The following is a 9086-nucleotide window of genomic DNA, read 5'->3' as shown; positions in this document are numbered from 1 at the left end:
GGTGCACGTAAAAGTCTATTCATATATGAATCGCGATTCTGTCTTCTAAAGATTCTAATGGAATCACAAGTTTCAAAATCAGTGTTCTAAAGCAGCAGTTCTTAATACTATTCCTCGCGCCCCTCTGCTCTGCACGCGCTCTGCTCTGCATCTCTCTCAATGAACTGTTCCATTTATACACTTATTTTCACATAGCTATGAGAAGCGTTAAACATGGACCCGCGTGCGGTTGCCGTTCTGTATTAAAGCTTTAATCAGCATAAAACCGTATATTAAAAGCTAACAGAAGCAGTAGCATTTACAAATAACAGCATATCTAAAAGTAAGACAACAACAAACAAAAAACATACATTGAGAGCCGTGCTTGCACAGGTTCTGCGCGATCCTCTTCACTAATATTCTCTGCGTCTCAATCGGGCTCAAATTGATAAGCAATATTGATGACGTCATTGTTTACAATACAACCGGAGGACATGCCGCTGAGGTGAGGGGCGGGACGTTTAGATGCACACTGACGGTTTTAGCGAATCACAACACACTGGGCCAGCTAACCAATCTGTGGGAGGGGCTTCATAAAAACAGGAAATCATCAGCGCGTTTATAGGAGAAGGGACAGAGCGGTGTAGAATAAAGGTAAATTATGTGAAAAATAGTGAGTTTTCTTTCAAAAACGAAGCATTACCACATGTTAGACTGCACACCATAAACACAATCAAGCCTAGATAAAAAAACACCACCCCTTAGAATGCGGCCAAAGAAGCCATTTAAAGGAGTAGTTCACCCAAAAAGGAAAAGTGTGTCATCATTTACTCACCCTCATGTCGTTCCAAACCTGTAAAAGTTTCTTTCTTATATTGAACACAAAAGAAGATCTTTTGAAGAATTTTGAAAAACCAAACAGTTGTCGGTCCCCAATGACTTCCATAGTAGGGAAAGAAATACTATGGAAGTCAATGGGGACCATCAACTGTTTGATTACCCAGCATTCTTCAAAATATCTACTTTTATGTTCAACATAAGAAAGAAACTCATACGGGTTTGGAACGACATGAGAGTGAGTAAATGACGACAACATTTTCATTTTTGAGTGATCTATCCCTTTAAGAAGCATAAGGAAGAAAGAGAGAGACTTTCAGTATTAAAAATACTGAATGAGAGTATATGGACAGCATTTGTTTTATATTACACAAAAATGGTAACATGAACTGGTTTTATTCAAGTCCATTTTTTTTCATTACTGAATCAATCTCAATACATTAATTTATACAAACAAAACACATTTTGATAGGTTAAATCAGTATATATATGTAAGTTACCATGTGTTACAGTGTAGAGCTGCTTTAATAACTTAACCAGTTACCTTTTTAGTTTGTTTGTTTGGACTTAAAAATACAGTGGGACAATTGAACACTTTTTAATGAAGGTTTCAGGCAGAGAGATCTCATCCTGTGCTGTATATCTCAGAGAGTGTGTGAGAAGTGCCTGGAGGTAAATCAGCACAGAGCGGTCATACTCGGCAGTATCACAGCCCCAGTTTTCACAAGCACTGAGGCATATCAACCTGAGATTAATGAGATGTGACTGCCTTTGTCGTAGGACCCTTTCACCAGATCACATGCAGAGGGTGGCAGAGCAGTGTCACACTCACTGAGGGGGATCTGAGCACATCAGTGTGGATAGTAGGCCATGTATCTGGAGTTTATGTAATGATGAAAGATAAAAATAGATCCCTTTCCCCCCACTAAGCTATTTCAAAGTCATGATCGTCATAATGCATTTGTTAAACTACATTTATATTAAATTTGTCAGATAGAAACAGTGAGGGTGTCACCTCCGTCGGATATGTTGCCATTAATGTTTAAAGGGGTCATATGATGCGATTTCAATTTTTCCTTTCTCTTTGGAGAGTTACAAGATCTTGGTGCATAAAGAAGATCTGTAAAGTTGCAAAGACTAAAGTCTCAAATCTAAAGAGATATTCTTTATAAAATTTATAGAGGAGAAACAATATTGTACAGTATGTGGAAAATAATGTGTTTTTTTAACCTTAAACCGCATAAACACATTTCATTACACCAAATACACAAAATCATGTTCTTTTTAGCAGCATCATATGACCCCTTTAAATATTTAGACTTAAAGTGATAGTCCAGCCAAAAATTTTAATTCTGTCATCATTTACTCTCATCATTTACACTCATGTTGTTCCAAACCTGCATGACTTTCTTTCTTCTGTGGAACAAAAGAAGATATTTTGAAGAATGTTGGTTACTAGTTTCGGGTCCTATTGACTTGGACGTCAATGGAACCCAATACTGATAGCTTACCAACATTCTTCAAAATATCTTCTTTTGTGTTTCACGGAAGAAAGAAATGCAGACAGGTTTGAAGTTGGTGTCATTTTCATTGTGTTCAGTTCCTGTTTTACCTGCCTGCTCTCTAGTTAGTTTTTCTTAGTTCTCATTTTCCTGCCACTAGTTTGTTACCATGGTTATTCATTAATTATATCAAACCTGTTTGTATTCTGTTTGTTATCTTGTGTATATAAGCTCTTCAGTTCCTTCCTTCTATGTCTGCTGTTTAAGTGTACACTATTTCATTAAAGCAGCACTATGTAACTTTTGGCGCTCTAGCGGTTAATAAACAGAACTGCACACATCCCGCGGAAGAACATTCCAACCGGAGCTACTTCTCTATGTTTATGTCTATGGCGATTCACGCAGGTATGTGTTACTCCGCAGCGGTGACAACCCGACCAGGCTACAATAGTCCAAATATAAGTACTTATTAAAAATGTACCGTAGTGATTCGGAATAAGACAAAATCGCGGTTTGGAAGATGAATTCATGATGTACTCGCTCATTATATACATTTAGCAAATTTTGAACACAGAAAAAGTTACATAGTGCTACTTTAAAGGAGTAAATTAAAACATTTTACGTTTGTGAGTAAGATCAGAGTCCTGTACACTGATGTTGAGAGTCTGCTTTAAAGCAGCACTATGTAACTTTTGGCGCTCTAGCGGTTAATAAACAGAACTGCACACATCCCGCGGAAGAACATTCCAACCGGAGCTACTTCTCTAAGTTTATGTCTATGGCGATTCACGCAGTTATGTGTTACTCCGCAGCGGTGACGACCCGACCAGGCTACAATAGTCCAAATATAAGTACTTATTAAAAATGTACCGTAGTGATTCGGAATAAGACAAAATCGCGGTTTGGAAGATGAATTCATGATGTACTCGCTCATTATATACATTTAGCAAATTTTGAACACAGAAAAAGTTACATAGTGCTGCTTTAATATTCTTCTGTGGTTTACCTGTTTACTTTGTTTAATAAACCAAGCCATTACTTTTAACTGTCCTAGTCTACCTTCATCCTCTTTGGATCCATAATGTGACAGAAATGACATGAGGATGAAGAAATGATGTTCATTTTTGGGTGGAATATCTCTTTAAAAGGACAATTCACACCCAAGAAAACACCCTTTATTTGGACCCCATTCACTTGCATTGCATGGCAAAAACAGTTGAAACATTCTTCAAAATATCTTTTGTGTTCCACAGAAGAAAGAAAGCCATTCAGGTTTGAAATGACATGAGGCTGCGTAAATGATAACAGAATTTTCATTTTTGACTGAACTATCCCTCATTCAGGGAAGTAGACCATTAGAAGGCTACATATGTTTATGGTTTGTGTGTTAAAGGGCAGGTAGTCGTATGACCTGTATGACCATATCACAAACTGTCCAACTGCTTATAATCAGAGAAACATGCATTTATATGCAACAAAGGACAAGAGCTGCACAGAGATTTAATTCTGATTTTGCTTATTTTAGGTAACGTGTTATAATACTTGCAAAACTGAAATCAGAGTTTAAACTTTAAACTAAACACTTCATTTTTTCTTAAAGCTGGAATGTGTAACAGAAGATCTGCACAGCTGGCTGACGAGGTGAGAGAGGGATTTTCTGCCTTTGACTCTTTCTCACAGTGCCAGGAATGATGCCTGGAGGAGCATGTGCACCAACCACCAAGCGAGCGCTTGTTTGGAGTTTGCTGGTCCTCTCTGTCTTTCATATGGGACTCGGGGTGTCCTGCATCTCTCTGGGTGTGCTGGGGATCACACAACCCCGCAGGCTACAGAAAAGCCAAACCTCCTTCTCCACACCGATATGGAGCGGTGTGTGTGTAAGTAAGAGACCTTAATGTATCTTCTGCATGAGACTTATATACTATATTAATACATTTATCAGCAAAAATTTATAATAAAAATCTTATCTATATAAAATGCAGATAAAATGGTGAATTCTTACCTTATTCATAAATCTGCTGATTTTTACTCTGCTTATCAATTAAAGTAATTTTAACCAAAATGTTCTCTTAAACCTGACAAGATTTAATGCAGATATTATATTATATTATATTATATTATATTATATTTTTTCTGTCAAATATTTTTTTGAATTTATTTATTCAATTGTTAATCAGTCATTTAATTATAATCATTCACATGACCTATGTCTTAGAGAACATATTATTATATTAATTATATTATATTCTATTTGTATGATTTTAAAGTATTACATTTAAACACTTTTCAGTTTTTTTAAACTGATAGTTTATATACCGTTATACTTATTTTTAAGCTCAGAGTTAATCATTGTGATTTCTAACATCACAATATCCAGTGTGAAACTAAAATATGATATCCAGAATGTGCAATATGAAATGCAAATGCTATAAATACGGTTTAACTTAAAATACATTTGACAGCAATTATTCTTATTAAACCAGGATTAATGAGGGTGATTTTTACCTTCACAATATGCAGCTAAAATATGATATCCAGAATGTGTCATTTGAAATCGTACTAGAATTTGATTTAGATTTAGTAACACATCTCTGTTTTTCAGTTTCTTGTCTGTGGACTATGTGGGATACTGTGTGCGAAGAAAAGAACTGGAGTGACTGTAAGAGTATAGAGACACAAGGCGCAACAATATAAATACTTCTTATCTAATCTATACACACATTTACAGAGATAACAGCCATTGTAAGCCACTGATACCGACTTGTAAACATTGTCTGTAATCCCTGCTTTATCATTCTTGTGATACTAACGTGCAATAAGAACCTGTTTTATATAGTTAGTAATGCTGCATAATTACTGTTATCTCATATCCGTTTTGTCCTGCCTCTCATCACAGATGATCCTGTTTTCAGCTTTGTTGCATTTGTGGACTTATTGGGGGAATTCTCAATGTCCAGTTTGTGCGTGCAGTGGTGAAACGGGCGAACAGCCTGTACTATCTGCACCTGGCCTTCCTCTGCCTGACCAGCCTGGGCATCTTGGGCTGCACACTCTCCACCTGGCTCACCTGCAGACTCGCCAGCTGTGAACAGAAAAGACTGTTTCTGGAAAGGGATCTGTCGCTGCATCATTCTGTGGAGATGGGCGAGAAGGTGAAGGCGACGTGTGGATGAACTATCTAGGAACTGTGAGATCTATTTTACTTTTATTAAAAATGTAAAAGTGTATATTTGGTTGAATTGCTTACACTCTAAAAAAATGCTGGATTAAATATAACCCAGCGCTGGGTTAAAAAGGGACAAACCCAGCTATTGGGTTGTTTTGACCCAGTGGTTGGGTTGTTTTGAACCCAACCGCTGGGTCAAAACAACCCAATAGATGGGTTTGTCCCTTTTTAACCCAGTGCTGGGTTATATTTAACCCAGCATTTTTTAGAGTGTAGTTTGAGTTAAGTCATGATAATTTGTCTCTTGTGAGATAGCAGGTATTCTGTTTCATGTCAAAGTTATTCATGTTAAAGTTCTATAAAAATAAATCCTGGAATATGATCATTCTAAAGGATTTGTTTTGTGCCATAATTTATATCTTTGTTTATTCCACTTTATTCCTGGTTTGCTGACATTTCAGGCAGTTTTAACTGTCAGTGACTGAAGAGTCAGGTGTGATGGTGTCAGTTTGCAATATGAAGAATGCAATATATGTTAAACCCTCAAAAGGTTAAAAGGTCAATATGACCAATATGTGTTAACCCTGTAGGGCCTAACATATAAAATAATAGTCAGAAAATCTTTTTTTTTATGGTACAGTTTATTCAATGTTTAGAATAAATGTTTTTCACAAAATCAGATGTTTTGTGTAGAGTATTATATTTAATACACTAGGCTTGTATGGAGGAAAGACACCTCAGTTTTATTCATAGGCTCAAACTGAGTAAAAATGTGCATTTGGTGCAGCTGCTGATACTTATATGTCCAAAATATAAGATGAAATTCTGATAGCTTGCAATGTAAATCAATGAGGCCTTTATTACCATATAAATATCAGTTGTCACTCTACAGGTGCATCTCAATAAATTAGAATGTCGTGGAACAAAGACTTAAACTACTTCAGTCTGTGTGCATTGAATTTATTTAATAATAAATATTTCACAATTTGAGTTGAATTACTGAAATAAATGAACTTTTCCACGACATTCTAATTTATTGAGATGCACCTGTATATTGTCAACGATGTCTTGAAAGATGATATTTAAATGCTTAGCTTTATTATTAAATCTCTGTAGTTTTTATTTTGGGGTAGGCGTGAAACACGTAATGCAATGCAATACAATGATGACTGAGAGATGTACAAATAAATATTCATCAAAAGCCTTGTGTATCATATTTGATTTGATACATTTTAACATGAAAAAAGGCAAACCAAGTAAGTCCAGTTGAAATATTACAAACTATTTAAAAGTTATTTTTACATTTACTTTATAAACATCAGAAAGGATTTCACAGCAGAAAGACAGTAGCTACTACATGTAAGTATTACTTGCTAAAAAAGTATCAATCTGAGGGCAGAAGGCATGTAGCCTGCGTACATCAGCAACAGGTTATTAAGCAGTTTTGATCATGTTGATAATTTAGAGGCCTTAGAAATGTGTGTATCAAATATGATACAGTAGGCTTTATAGAGAGGAACAGCAAAGGCATACTTTTTATCTGTATGTGTAACTGTCTGTGTATGTGTGTGTGAGAGAGAGCTAGAGGGGAAATTATTACACTGACTGTTTTCTCTGGCCTGTCAGGAAGTTCCACTGAAGCATGCCACACACAACAGGGGCACCTCACTACCATAAAGCTGCCATAAACCCTCGGATACGCATCCAGGTCTCCTCAGAAAGACCCTGTTCTGCTGTGTTCAAAGCACCTTACAAAATCTGGTACAGTCACAGAAGGAAAACCCCAAGCTGTTACTTAATAGCCATGGACAAACATTCCGGTGAATGGCACTGATGGCTGCTATTCGGAATTTACAATACAACAACGACATCTGCTGGAAAACGTGCCAGCAGCTGAGTGGAGCTATGAGTGCCTCACAGCAGAAAGCAATCAGGGATTCCCTGCGATGTGAATATACAGGTATTTACAGGCAGTTTTCGAATGATATAATGACTTTAATGGCAGTCGAGTCGTTAAAGGAATGTAAAATTTGTTGTTATTCGCGTCCGTCATGCAACTCAAATTTGCGCCAGTAGCCGTTAGCTAACGTCAGTTATCTAAAAGATGTTAAAACAAAACGAAAGATTCTGTTATCTGTATGTAATGAGTACATCTGCAATAAGTTATAAGTAATTACAGTACTTGTCGTGCTTTATCCCACCCTAAACTAATCGCAATGAAAAGCTCGCGATGTGGCTTGAACTTGTTTGCTTTTACCTTTTGTTTTGACCCCTTTCCCTTCAAGAAATTGACTTTTAATAATGTTTCTGCTTCAGTTTTACATGATGGACTCGTGCTAGATAAGCATTACGCATAAATAAAGTTACATGGAAATAAACAAAATCTTTTTTTTTTTTGCACATAAGACCTGCACTCTAATACTAGAACAAGAGAAGGTTTCTCGGAGGCAAACTTACTGATATGCTAATTTATGAGAAGAAGCACATCATTCATTAGTTTAAGGAATAAGAAGCGATACACTTCTGGATTTATCAATCCATAAATCCCTCCTTTTTTTAAAATGAGCCTCATATGACAGGTGAAATGTCTGCTGTGTCTGTGAGGATCCTAGAGGGCGCTGTTCGCAGCCACTATATAACTCAAGCCCAGCTGCCCCTTTACTCCCTTCTTCCACTTTGTGTCTCTGAAGCTGACAGCCCATGAACCATTCACAAATCATGGTCATGAACAGAAGCATTCATTTGTCCTTTGGGTATATAGGGCTTCGGTTCATTCCCATGATATATGCTGAGGGCAAGAAGTCGTTTAACACAATTTATTAGTTTCCTGATTTATAACCCATGTAAAAGAAATGTGGTCCCTGACCACCTCTCCCTTTACTCTTCGAATAGCCTTTAAAGGCAGGGTATGTGATTTTTCAAAAACACTTTAGAAAGAACTAATCGTTGCCTGGGTTGCGTACGTATATGTGGGGCGGAGCTATCAAAATAGGGGCAAGACCCTTTTGGGGTAGGGGCGTGTTTGTTTAGGTGATTTCAAATATCAACATTGGCTACCAGAAATCGCTTACTCTGCCTTTAATAATTTTTGACTAATGATGTGAATAAGGAAGAAAGTACAATAATTACACATAAGAAAACAAATGCAAGGCTTGCTTTTTTTTGGATACTTCGATCATCCATAGGCATAAGCATATCCATATAATGTTTATATTGTAGCTTTTATGTTTAATGCTCTTTTACACATAAAGGGTTTCATTTTGCTAATCAAAACGAGGCAAAATACAGAGCACAACAGTGATCACCCATATTTTTAGTAACCTTGGTCATTGAAAGTGTTTATTCCATTACTCTTCTTCCTATGCATTTCCAAAAAAATTAAAAGTTTTAAAAAATGAAAACTTTGATTGATGCATTGCATTTGAATGACTGAAATCAATGGTACAGGATAACATTTTGATGTATTATGAGTATAAAAATATTGTTTAATATAATAAAGTAAAATAAAGTAGAATAAAAAAGTAAGAAAGTGAAATACAGTGTAAAATATCTAAAGTTATATATATATAATTTGAATACATTACATATAATATATATAATAT

At 36.1% G+C, this 9086-nt stretch overlaps 1 protein-coding gene and 1 pseudogene across 1 annotated transcript in view; both read left to right on the top strand.

Moving 5' to 3' along the window:
- The first annotated feature begins 4009 nt into the window (after positions 1 to 4009).
- LOC107743200 (transmembrane protein 196-like) lies at positions 4010 to 5491 on the top strand (annotated as a pseudogene).
- Positions 5492 to 7273: 1782 nt separating this feature from the next.
- Positions 7274 to 9086, top strand: part of twist1b (twist family bHLH transcription factor 1b) — a 14654-nt gene continuing 12841 nt past the window's right edge. Inside the window, exon 1 of the transcript XR_001640382.1 lies at positions 7274 to 7444. The gene's annotated coding sequence lies outside the window, so the exon portion shown is untranslated. The remainder of the gene's footprint in view (positions 7445 to 9086) is intronic.

This window comes from Sinocyclocheilus rhinocerous, unplaced genomic scaffold, assembly GCF_001515625.1.
Source record: "Sinocyclocheilus rhinocerous isolate Xijiao unplaced genomic scaffold, SAMN03320098_v1.1 scaffold946, whole genome shotgun sequence".
NCBI lineage: Eukaryota > Metazoa > Chordata > Actinopteri > Cypriniformes > Cyprinidae > Sinocyclocheilus > Sinocyclocheilus rhinocerous.
Note: the sequence above shows the minus strand (reverse complement) of the source record. Positions and strands in the feature narration are given on the sequence as shown.